The sequence below is a fragment of the Myotis myotis genome, unplaced genomic scaffold, assembly GCF_014108235.1.
Source record: "Myotis myotis isolate mMyoMyo1 unplaced genomic scaffold, mMyoMyo1.p scaffold_m19_p_2, whole genome shotgun sequence".
Classification (NCBI taxonomy): Eukaryota; Metazoa; Chordata; class Mammalia; order Chiroptera; family Vespertilionidae; genus Myotis; species Myotis myotis.
In genome coordinates, this window is record NW_023416324.1 from 191995781 (window position 1) to 192009241 (window position 13461).

General features: G+C 43.1%; 1 pseudogene; it reads left to right on the forward strand.

Annotated features, from left to right (window-relative positions):
* Positions 1–396: 396 nt before the first annotated feature.
* LOC118675784 lies at positions 397–12904 on the forward strand (annotated as a pseudogene).
* Positions 12905–13461: the final 557 nt, after the last annotated feature.

Sequence of the window (13461 nt, forward strand, 5' to 3'; positions counted from 1 at the left end):
ATAACTGAACACTGGAAACCCACTTTATTTCCCATGTGTAAAACTTAGGGCTGATTATCATCACCATGAATCAGGTTGGACAAATTATTTCAATCCTGTTCCACTAGGCGAAAATTTGTAGAAATTATGCTCACTAGGTCATGGCAATTTCAAATGAATCAAAGTGGTATTTACCAAACTCTATTAGGATCAAAGCATTGTACTTGACTCTTGGAAGGCCAAAAATACAATTTCTGCCCTTATAGACATTATTTCTAAGCAAATAAGGATTATATTTATGAATTAAACCTCTTTAGGGGCTTACTAAAAGTTGAACCCATAGTATGAATGTTTGTTTCAACATTTAAAACATTTTTTGCTCTTCCGGGTACAGTGACTTCAGTTTAGGTATTTACCATGGTCCAGCGTTGGACATACCATGGGGGGCTGTCCTACAATACAGCCTCTAACAAAACTAGGCTGTCCCAAACCCCTGGTACTAGAATTACCTTTATACCAAGAAGGTTGGGAAAACACCCAAATTGGCATGTGGTGTATGCCCAAGCCAACTTTGTGGAGTTCGTGCTGTGAGACCTAAACTTCCAATGAGGTTGTCTAAAATGAAAAAGCACATCAGCAAGGCCTCCGGTGGGTCCATGTGTGCTAAATGTATCTATGACAGGATCAAGCGTGCTTTCCTTATTGAGGAGCAAAAAATCATTGTGAAAGTGTTGAAGGCACAAGCACAGAACAGAAAGCTAAATAAATTTAAAAATGAAGCTTTTTTGAGTAATAAAAACAAAAGTCGCAAAAAAACCCCACTTTTGCCCATTTTTACTCGTGTTTTTTTCTTTCAAAATTTTGTGTGGTTTTTAAAAAATCAGACTATCGGAAAGATGTAAAATGAAACAGAGCCCCTCTCAACTCTGCATTCACTTCCCAGAGATAAGTAGTGAATAGACTGGCATGGGGCCACAACATTAGTAACAAAGAAACAGAATTTCCGAAGGATGAGGCCCAGAAATCAGGATTTTAAAAAGATTCCTAGGTAATTCTAATGTGCAGCCAAAGTTGAGAACCACTGATCTATAGATATAGTATTTCCAACGGTAGCTTCAATAATAGATCCATTACAAATCATTTCACTTCCACAGTCCACTCTGAGGACGGGTTCCTGCCTGAAACCTCACCCTGAGGGCAGGTTCTGCCTGAAATCTCACCCTCTAGGAAACAGCTGGGGGAGAGCGCAGCCATTTCCAACACGACCCCTGCAGGACTGACTTCCTTCTGGTTGGTCACAGTTCTGGCCGTGATGTTACACCCAGGGTTTTTATATAAGTAGATTCCACTGAATGGATATACCATATTTATTTAAATACTCTCTTACTGGTGGTAATTTGTTTGCTACAATGCTTCAGTGATTTAAAAAAAATAATGACTTTCTAATTTCATTACTTAAAAATGGAATGAGTTTCACAGAGAAATGGGAAATTGCCCAAGCTTCTACAAGTGAGCAGGGGCCAGAAAAACTACCTCTATATTTACTTCAACTAGCCTCATTCTTAGCATCAAGACAGGCCCATAGAAATTACTCCCAAATATTCATGTATGCCCTGTCTTTGAAGGTCTTATCCTACTTGTATCTATAAAGTGGGGAATCCAATGGTTATTTGAGACAGGAGTATATGAAGGTTTTGTAAAGTTTATTCTCTGGATTGTGCCTCTCCGTCTCTCACACACATTTCAAATATATTTGTGGAATATTTTCATTTTAATTGCATTACATATTTTTGTTCCTAAACCACTTGTACATCCTGTTGGTGCTGAGAAAACCTAAAAGACAAAGAAAGTAGTCTGCCTCACAAATCTCTGGATATGGTAAAATTCTTATGACAATCTGGTCATGACAGCATGAATATAGCCAGGCCAGTTCCAAAATAATCATTTAAATAAAAATCAGAAAATACGAAAATACCTCTCTTCAATTTCACAATGACCTTTCAATTTGCAAGCCTGCTTTTAAACTAAATTTTCTGATAGTTATAGGAGAAATATTATGAGGAGATATTGGGAATAATTAGCTTGCCATTGTTTTGAACTCAGTAGCTTTAATTCAATGACTTGTTTTGAAAGGTCTTCCTTTGTTATCTCCTTATGATATTCAGGCATCCTACCTAATAAAGAGGGAATATGCTAATGGACCCTCACACTGTCACAAAGATGGCGGCGCCCACAGCCAACAAGGAGGGAATATGCTAATTTCTGCCCTGCCCTCAAAGATTGTGGCACTCACAGCCAATAAGGAATATGCTATTTGACTGCCATGCCAGCAAAGATAGCGGCGCCCAGTCCCCTCAGCCTCGCTGGGGCGGCAGGCGCATTGGCAAGGCTGTTCATTTCTACACTGCTAAAAAGTCCCCCAGTCTTGCCCTAACCAGTTTGGCTCAGTGGATAGAGCGTTGACCTGCGGACTGAAAGGTCCCAGGTTCGATTCCAGTTAAGGGCATGTACCTTGGTTGTGGGCACATCCCCAGCAGGGGGTGTTCAGGAGGCAGCTGATCAATGTTTCTCTCTTATCGATGTTTCTAACTCTCTATCCTCTCCTGTCCTCTCTGTAAAAAATCAATAAAATATACTTTTAAAAAAGTCCCCCAGTCCTCTCAACCCCCCAGCCACCTAGGACCGGCCTGAGGCACAGGCAAGCCTTGGGTGGTGGCTGCCCGCCTGAGGCTCAGGTAACCAGGGCTGGCTGAGGCTTGTGCTGTTAGCAGTGGCAGCAGCAGAGGTGTGATGGGGGCGTCACCTTCCCCTGATGGCTAGGCCACCTCCCGCCCCTGAGGGCTCCCAGACTGTGAGAGGGGGCAGGCGGGCAGAGGGACCACCCCCTCCAATGCATGAATTCTCATGCACTGGGCCTCGAGTCTTATAATACTCAGCTTGCACTCCTCCCCAATTTATAATGTTAATCAGACAAATTTGAGAGAGGGCATTTGTCACTCCTGTGAGATCTCCCTCTATTAATCAACGTGCAATATAATAAAAGAGAAACATGCAAATTAACCATCCCTCCACTATGCTCAAGCCACGCCCACAAGCCAATCAGGAGCAAGTATGCAAATTAACCCAACTAAGATGGCGGTGGCCACAGAGCTGGAGCGAGCAGGAGGCTTAGGTTGCCCCCGGTGATGGAGGAAGCCAAGCTTCCCACCTGCCCTGGCCAGCCCTGGCCTCCGCTCAAGGCTACAAAGTTTAAATTATAGAAGATAAATAAATCCCAGATACCTGCTTCCAACTGGCTGTGGCCTCCACTCAAGAAGGGGCTGGGAGCCTGAGTTTCCTGGTGCAACCCAGGTGGACCTGGGCTCCACTCAAGGCTACAAAGTTTCAATTATAGAAAATAAATAAATCCCAGAAAAAAAAGCAGAGGCTGGGAGCTTGAGTTGCCAGGGGGCATGGCCAGCCTGAAAATGGCCATCAGGACCTCACCCAGGCTGGCCATACCCCCATGGGGTGAGGGTCCCTGCTGGGGGGCTTGGCCAGCCTTAAAAGAACCATCAGCCCCTCACCCAGGCTGGCCAAGCACCCCAACAGGACCCCAACCCTGATCCGGGACAACCTTGAGGGCAAACCAGCCAATCCCCACTCATGCATCAGGCCTCTATCCTGCATAATAAAAGGGTAATATGCAAATTGACACTAACAGCAGAAAGACTGGGAATGACTGGTCACTATGACACACACTGACCACCAGGAGACAGACGCTCAATGCAGAAGCTGCCCCCTGGTGGTCAGTGCGCTCTCACAGGGGGAGCTCTGCTCAGTCACAAGCCAGGCTGACTGCTGCCAGCACAGCGGTGGAGCCTCTCATGCCTCCTCAGCAGCACTAACTATGTCCGACTGCAGCTTAGGCCTGCTCTCGCTGGCAAGTGGACATCCCCCAAGGGCTCCTGGGCTGCCAGAGGAATGTCTGACTGCCAGCTTAGGCCCGATCCCCCAGGGAGCAGGCCTAAGCCAGCAGGTGGACATCCCCCGAGGGGTCCCAGACTGCGAGTGGGCACAGGCCGGGCTGAGGGACCCTCCCGAGTGCACAAATTTTTGTGTACTGGGCCTCTACCTCATGCTGCAATATACACACATCTTTTCCCACTTATCTGATAATTTCCTTAGGCAAATATGAGATTTGGCTGATTTTTAGTAATCTCCTAAAGATTATTATGCATTTCTTTGGCTTCAGTTAATTTTCTTTATTCCCTAAGTCTCTGATTTTGCTTCAATATCTCCTTCTGTTATATCTATTTGGGGGCTTTATATTTAAGAAGGCTGTATGTCCTTTACTAGTAGTTTGCCTTCACTAGGACATACTTCCTGCCCTGTACATACAGTAGAACAGATCTCTTTGAGTCCCATCAGCTCCCCTGCACCCCTCAACAAAGACTAAACCGATTATTTTACCCAGTGACCTTTGGCGGAGAGGAACTGGGTAGGAGCTTTGGTGGAAGTTATAACTCTGCACATGAAAGCAAAATACTATGACCCTTGGCTGCACAACTTCGTATAAAAAATAAATAAGTATAGCCTGGCCATTGTGGCTCAGTGGTTGAGCATTGACCCAGGAAACAAGAAGTCACCAATTCAAGTCCCAGTCAGGGCACATGCTCGGGCTGCAGGCTCAATCCCCAGTAGAGGTCCTGCAGGAGGCAGCTGACTGATGATGTTTCCCTCTCATCAATGTCTCTATCTTTCTATCCCTCTCTCTATAAAAATCAATGGAACTGGAGAGCATTATGCTAAATGAAATAAGCCAGGCAGTGAAAGAAAAATACCACATGATCTCACTCATTTATGGTAATAAAGAACATTATAACCTGGTGAACAAAAAGATAGATAAAGAGGAAGAGAAGCATTGAACCGACTGTCAAATTATAGCGGGAATTCTGGGGAGTGTTGGGGCCGGGGGGCGGTAAGAGATCAACCAAAGGACTTGTATGCATGCATATAAGCATAACCAATGGACACAAGACACTGGGCATGGGGGGGGGGGGTGGTGGTGAGGGCATGTGCCGGGGGGTAGGGGAGCCTGGGGGAAGGTCAATGGGGAAAAAAAGGAGATATATGCACTACTATTTGTAATACTTTAAACAATAGAAAAAGCAATAACAACATTTTTTTAAAAAGAAACAAGTACACGTTAGGTGATAAGCAGTGCACCCCCTTTTACAATCTTTCAGACCTCTGCTTATCAACCTGAGCTGCCTATTAGACTTATCTAGTATTAAAATTCTGATGTTTAGGTCATACCTCAGACTAAAACTGCCAAGGTGGTTACAATGTGTAGGCTCTTTTGAGAACCAGTGTTTCAGGGTTCAGTAAAGCAGCCATCTGATATAAAAATCTCAAATCTTTGGGAAGGAAGGCTATACACCCATAGTAATTAGTCCAGACCTTTCAGCAAGGAAGGTGGAATTTCATTAGTATTGTTTAAATGCCTGTGACATGACAGAATCTGAGAATACATTGCTTCACTGGCTCCTACATAAGTCCTTGAAGAAGATCTCTGTCTCCATTTTATAAATTAAAAGGCTGAGGCTCTGCTAACTTGCCCAAAGCTGCCAGAACTAAGATTCTATCCCAGGACTAGGATGCTTTTTGGGGCTACATGATGCTTCCACTGTTATTCACAAAGAGAAGGGTGAACACCAGTCACCACTGCAGGTCTTATTTCATTTCAGGCCTCCTAAGGACTCACCCCTCTTATTGGGTTTCATATCTGGCTCCTGAAAATTCCCCAGGAAGGGAGATGAAGAAGTGAGAGGGTTCTAAACACACAGAGAATTCTATTTTACTCAGAGCGGCCATTCAATCAACCTGGCTCTGTATCTCTGACATTCTGATAACAGAAAACAATTCCTTTTTCTGGCAGGCTTCCTGGCACATCAGTACCAAGTTTCTCATGGCACGTCTGCTTCAATTCCAATTTTACCCTAGGACACATGCACCTCAGCGTGGTCAGCTCAGCAGCATATCTGTGATGGCAAAATTTAACAGCCTTTAAAAGTGAGCTGGATGAAAAGGATTCCTAAATGCTTCTCAGCACATCCATGAGTCATCTGCTTTCAATGGAATGGTATTTTAGAATCACCCACTCAAGTTGACACCAATTCTGAATGGCGAGGTCTCACCCTTCTTATGAAGATAAGTTTCAATGCCATTAGTCTCTTTAATGCAGGCTTAGTAGCAATGAAACTATTTCTGCTGCTGCCTGGCATGGACAGAAAGGTATTTTTCTTAAAAAAAAAATACTAGAAATCAATTTAAAGCTGTAGCCCCACAGTTTAACAAAGCTCGGTAAGCTATATACCTTGACTATATCACTCTGGCTTCTCACATAACTGCTTTTGTAGGTCTAAGACTTAAAATTATTTTTTCAATATTCAGCAAGAGCCAATAAAGACTTGCCTAAAATCTTTTATCCTTTCATTTATACATCGGGGGTAATACTATATATACTTCACAGATTTATTGTAAAGATTAAGTGAAGGGTGGGAGAAATTAGGGGTGACTCAGTAAATTGTGTGGCACTTAGAAAAATTCAATGCATGTTAGAATTATTCCCTCAATGTTTTATAATGTTCTGAAGTTTCCATATTTAAATAACCTAAGAGCACATTACAGTCAGAAAAAGGATTTCAGTAAACTTCCCCTCCTTGTACATTGGATATCCACTTCTGCCAAACAATGAAAGATATACAATCCACTATTTTTCCCTTTATCCTGGCTACCAGGATTCACCCTGTTGTTTGTGCTAAATTGCTTTTTCTTGGATCAGATAGAGGTTATTTTCTTTTTCTATTCATCTAAATATGCCTACCCCTCTTTTCAAAGGAATACAAAGCAGCATACTACAGAAGCATGAATTTAATAAAACAAAAATAAAAGAATCTATACCAAATAAATCAATACAATTTGTTAAGGAAAAATATGCATTTCTTGTCCTTGAGCTCTGAGAAATAAGAGCCATAGGGGATTAATATGAGAGAAACTGAACCTTGACCAGTCTACTATGTAAATGGAATGATGGATGGACAGATGGGTAGATAGACAGATAGACAGAGTCCCTTCTTCCTACTTTGGCTTTTATCTTTTACTTAGTATTAAAAATTTGACTTATAATGTCAATAATTTTATTGCAAACTGGCTCAATCCTTTTGGAAAATTTTATAGTGCCTCCCAAAAATGTACACACACTTTGAATAATTATAAAGACAGTGTTTATTAAAATGCATTTCATTTTCAAAATTGAGGTATCAGCTGTTAAAGTGTATATACATTTTTGGGGGGATACACACACACACACACACACACACACACATATATGTATATATATTTTTACCTAATAATAGACAAACATGTAAAATGAACGTACCTTCACTATGCTAACCAGCCAATCAGGAGAGTATGCAAATTAACCCAACAAAGATGGAAGTTAATTTGCATACATAGGCTCCAAGCAGTGGAGCAAAGCCTGACGGCCCCGGGGCCAGAACAGCGAAGCCTGATGGCTCTGGGGCCAGCTCCAGCCAAAGCCTGGCCAGAGCGAAGGCCTGGGTCCCGGGTGCCAGAGGCAAACCGGTGCCAGCAGCCAAGGGTAGAGAAGGCCTATTGCATGAATCTCTTCATGCAACAGGCCTTTGGTACATATATACACACATTAGAGGCCCAATGCACAAAATTCGTGCAAGAGTAGGCCTTCCTTCCCCTGGCTGCCAGCACCAGCTTCCCTCTGGCACCCAGGACCCGGGCTTCCCTTTGGTCACGAGCAGGCACCTGGGACCCGGGCTTCCCTCTCAGGCCCGGCTTCATCTGGAAGGTCATCCAGAAGGACGCCCGGAAGGACATCTGGTCTAATTAGCATATTATGCTTTCATTATTATAGATATAAATATATATGAATATAAGTAAAATGCCAAAAAAAATGTTCTCTCTCTCTCTTCCTTATTTTTTTTTTTTTTTGAGCTTGGAGTCTATTATTTATTTATTTATTTATTTTTTAATATTTTTTTTATTGATTAAGATATTACATATGTGTCCTTGTCCCCACGTTACCCTCTACCCCCCACCCCCCCCACCCCCGCTCATGCCCTCACCCCCCCGTTGTCCATGTCCATTGATTAGACCTATATGCTTGCATATAAGTCCTTTGGTTGATCTTTCCCCCTTACCCCCACCCTCCCCTACCTTCCCTCCAAGTCCCGACAGTCCAATCAATGCCTCTCCGTCTCTGGATCAGTCCTTGTTCATCAGCTTATGTTGTTCATTATATTCCACAAATGAGTGAGATCCTGTGGAATTTATCCGCTCTCAAGTTCCATCCATGCTGTGGCAAATGGTAAGAGTTCCTTTTTCTTCTTCCTCTTCTTAAAGAATACCTTTCAGCATTTCATATAATGCTGGTTTGGTGGTGATGAACTCCTTTAGCTTTTTCTTATCCGTGAAGCTCTTTATCTGACCTTCTATTCTGAATGATAGCTTTGCTGGATAAAGTAATCTTGGTTGCAGGTTCTTGCTATTCATCACTTTGAATATTTCTTGCCAGTCTCTTCTGGCCTGCATGGTTTCTGTTGAGAAATCAGCTGACAGTCGTATGGGTACTCCCTTGTAGGTAACTGACTGTCTTTCTCTTGCTGCTTTTAAGATTCTCTCTTTATCTTTTGCTCTTGGCATTTTAATTATGATGTGTCTTGGTGTGGTCCTCCTTGGATTCCTTTTGTTTGGGGTTCTCTGCGCTTCCTGGACTTGTAAGTCCATTTCTTTCACCAGGTAGGGGAAGTTTTCTGTCATTATTTCTTCAAAAAGGTTTTCAATATCTTGCCCTCTCTCTCCTTCTGGTACCCCTATAATTCTGATGTTGGTACGCTTGAAGTTGTCCCAGAGGTTCCTTACACTATCTTCATATTTTTGGAATCTCTTTTCTTTTTTCTTTTTCGGTTGGGTATTTTTTGTTTCTTTGTATTTCAAATCTTTGACTTGATTCTTGGGATCCTCTTTTCTGCTGCTGGATCTCTGTAAATTATTCTTTATTTCAGTCAGTGTATGCTTAATTTCTAGTTGGTCCTTTTTCATGTCCTCCATGGTCTCCCTATACTTATTGAGGGATTCATTAAATTTATCGGCGGTTTCCATAAAATTCTTGAAAAACCTTATAACCGTGGCCTTAAACTCTATATCCAATCGTTCGCTTTCCTCCATTTCTGCCATTTGTGACCTGTTTCTTTGTCTCCGCATTTTGGCAGCTTCCCTGTGTTGATAGAGTGGCCCTGTGCGCCAGGTGTCCTGTAGGGCCCAGTAGCTCAGCCTCCCCAGTTACCTGGGGTGGACACTCTTGGTGCACTCTTGGTGCCTTGGTTGTTGTAGAATCACTGGGAGGAATTGACCTCCAGGCCAATTGGCTGTGAGAATCAGCTGTGTCTAAAGTGGGAGAACTTCTGTGCTGAAGACACCCTTCTGGGGCAAGACTTGCTTCAGTGGGGCTTTGGTGCTCACTGAGTCTGCTCCCTGAGTGCGTCCCTTATGGATCTGAGGAGTTGCAGTCTGGATGGTCCCCCTCTGACCACTGGGTACAGTGGCTCCTGGATCTAAGGAGGTGCTAATTCAGCCTCTGCCTGAGGCCACACAGCAGGAGCCACGAAGAGGCTCAGCTGTGAAGCAATGCAAGCCGCTGCGGGGCCTTGGGCCTTCTCTTGGAAGTTCTGGGTCTGCCTGGCTCGGCTGCAGTTAGGTACATTCACATGCAAAAGCCTCTGCTGCAGCCTGGGTGGGGCGGGGTCTCAGGGAATCCAAGGGCGGATCAAGGAGCTATGGCTGATTCTCCGCCTGGAGTCGGGGGTCTCAGTGACCTGCTAATTGCTGCAAGCACCTCTGAGGGAAAGCCGCCTTCAAGTTCGCTCGCTGCCGGACAGACCAGCTTCTCCCCGTGTGAGACCTGGGTCCCCAGAGACTTCCCGGAACCGGAGTTCAGAGCAGTCGGGAGTTTGTGATTCAAAAAGACAGCCGCGTCCTCAGGCGCCACCCCCTTTCCTTGTGCGCGCGCACTGCCGTACCTCTGCACTTCACCTCCGCAGCGCCTCTGGCTCTCAGCGTGCTTTTCTTTCCTTCTAGTTGTGGAATTTACACTCAGCCAGCCTTCCTGTTGTTCTGGATGATGTTTGCTCAGTCCTTTGGGGTAATTTTCAATTGTTGTGTGAGGCAATAATTTCCCGGTGTTTACCTATGCCGCCATCTTAGTTGCTCCCCCACAGCTTTTTCATGTCCTCTTCCTTATTTTCATCTCAACATCACAGAATGAGAAACCAACCCAATTCCATCTGTTCAACAAACACTATGTGCTAGGCTTTATCCTGGGAAATAGGAAAAGGTCTCCGGAGGATGGGGTACACCAATAGCTAGGGTTGTGCCAAAGATTAATCCTCTCAGTCTTTGCATGGCTAGGATGGGCTCAGAAGAAGCTGGAGCAGTCTAGGGTCACATATCCTACCATTGTGTACTAGACGTCTCAACTGGGTGTTTAACTGGCATGCAAACTACTACCTAATTTATCTTCATATGCTATTCAAAAACAGTCAACCCTCATTATTCAATAAGGCTTTATTTGCAAGTTTTCCTACTCACTAAAGTTTATCTCTAACACCAAAATCAATACTCCCAGATTTTTATGGTCATTCATAGACATGTACGGGGCAGTGAAAATTTTGAGTCACCTGATATGAACATTCCAGACTGAGAGTCTGCTTTCATATTTCAGCTCATACTGTAAACTGTCTTTCCTGTGATCTTTTTAGTGTCACATCATTCACACTCTTGTGCTTTTTGTTGGTGATTTGCTATTTAATATGGCCCCCAACCACTATGTCAAAGTACTGTCTAATGTTCCTAACTGCAATATGCTTTACAGAGGGAAAATTATATCAGAAAAACTTCATTTATGAATTATAATGCTAAACTCTCTTATCCTTTCATTTGAACAATATATATTAAATAAAGTGTCTCTAACAAAAACATACATGTAATAAGGTTATCCATTGATGGGTTGGTAAGAATACTGGAACCAGAGGCTTATAGAAACCCAACCCTGTATTTCCTGTAGGAGCAATGGGTTAGTATTTGCTAAGTCAGCATTCACAGTGCCTTTACAGAACACTAGAGGTCCGGTGCACAACATTCATGCACTGGGTGTGTGTGGGGGGGGGCAGGGGGGGGGATGGGGTCGTCCCCTCAGCCTGGCCTGCACCCTCTCAAAGTCCAGGACCCCTCAGGGGATATCCGCCCTGTGGGAGTGCACTGACCACCTGGGGAAGCTCCTGCGTTGAGTGTCTGCCCTCTGATGGTCAGTGCGCATCATAGCAACCAGTCGTTCCACCATTCAGTCAATTTGCATATAGGGTTTTATTATATAGGATAACTAACATGGATAAAAAGAACCAACTGAATTATTTCTTAGATGTGCTATCATATAAAAAAAAGTTTTTGAAGAACTGTTCTGGATGAGAAAAGACAGACAACAAGCACATAAAAGCATTAATAAACAAAGTAGTTTCAAATATTAGATCCCATAAAGAAAATTAAATAGTGTAAAGAGAGAGAAGGTGACTGGGAGGAATGAGGCCACTTAAAAGTAAATGGTTGGAAAACTCTTCTTGGATGAGGTAGAAGTTGTGCTGAGCTATGAATGTAGAAAAAGCCAGCTTTGAACAGAGAGAGAAGAGGCAGAGGATTCCAGGTGGAGATGGTAAGCATAAAAACCCTAAATAATGATTAAGTTTATTCTAAGAACAGAAAGGCAAGTGTGGCTGGAGCACAGGTTGGGGGAGAGTTGACGGGAGGAGCAGGAGGCAGAGGCCAGATCATAGAAGGCCTTTTGGGCCATGATAAGGAGTTTGTATTTTAAATATAAATAGGAGCCATTTGAGAACTCTAAGTAAGCAAATTACATTATCTATTAAACATTTTTAAAAGCTCCCTTTGGCTGCTATAAGAAAAATGAATTGTAGCCAGGCCATGAAGAAAACAAAGATAGCTGACAAGAGGCTATGGCAAGATCCAGACGAGAGATGCTGGTGCCATGACTAGGACAATAGCACTAGGGGTGGAGAGACATGAGTGGATGCAGGATGCTGACAGCCCTTTGAAGGGTAAGAAAAAGACAGGCTTGATGGTTTAAGCCATTTGACAGAGTGGTAGTTTGGGAAAGAATAGTTCTGGATGAAAGAAATCATGAATTCTGCTGGGGATGTCTGGAATGCAGCTTGAGATATGACTCTAAAGTGTTCAGTAATAAAGACAGAGCTGGAAATATAAATCTGGTCATTATTGGCATAAAGGTGGCATTTAAAGATTTGGTACTGAATGCAATTGTCCAGAAAGAGGAGCAGAGAACTGAACAACAAAATCCTGGATCAAACTAAATTAAGCACAAGGAGAAAGGAAAGTCCGAGGGAAAACACACACACACACACACACACACACACACACACACACACACACACACACCTCCAGATGAAGGAAGAATGCAGTTAGGGTTTAAAATATATTAATTCTCTCACTGGTATTAGAAGAGTCCTAAGATGATATCAATTCAGTCCTCTGTTATCCGTGTTATCATTATTTGCTTAATCAATCCCTACTGGTATTAAATATTTGCCTCCATTATAATGATAAATTTGCTCTTAGAATTTTATAATGGGGCGATTTTTGTTATTTTCTTAAGCCAACAAATATACAGAATGAATGCACATTCTTTTGCTGCAGACAAATCACTCACTGCCACAAACTGCTAGAGACCTGTGACTCCCAGGCAATAGAAAGGAGCATAACAAGTAAGGTCATTCTTCGGGACACAGCTATGGCCCATGTTCGGTGCCCCTACGCTTGACTTTCCTAATTGTTTTGGGCAGCTGAGGTTACCTATTTCTATATTAGCAATAAAATACAGGCGCGTGGCCACAGTTTTGGCATATGTTTGACATTTATTTTGATATTAAATTATCGTAATTATTCAGCAGCCTGTCAATTCCTCAAGGGTAGGATTTTTGTAGAAGACACTATTCCGAACTTGCCATCACAGGTGGGCAAGTACAACAAACCTAATGAATGTTTTGTTTGTTTGTTATTCTTATTATCATCTTACAACAGACCTTAGGGGTTTTCTATTCATTTTAAATCATTTGTTGTTATGAACAATGGAAAACTAGGCTTGCTGCCATTAACTTGCAGGCCTGCCTCAGAGCTTGATAAAGATAAATGTAACACATCACACAGCATTATTTTACTTCATACTGAAACCTACTTGAACCTGGGCTGACTACCTTCTGAAATGAAAACATCTCCTCCCCTCTGACAGCACCCTCTGGGACCTCACTGCCACCCAACTCCACCCCATACAAACTCAGTTTTATACTTAGAAGATTCAGATCCTCCTTCTTCTCATTC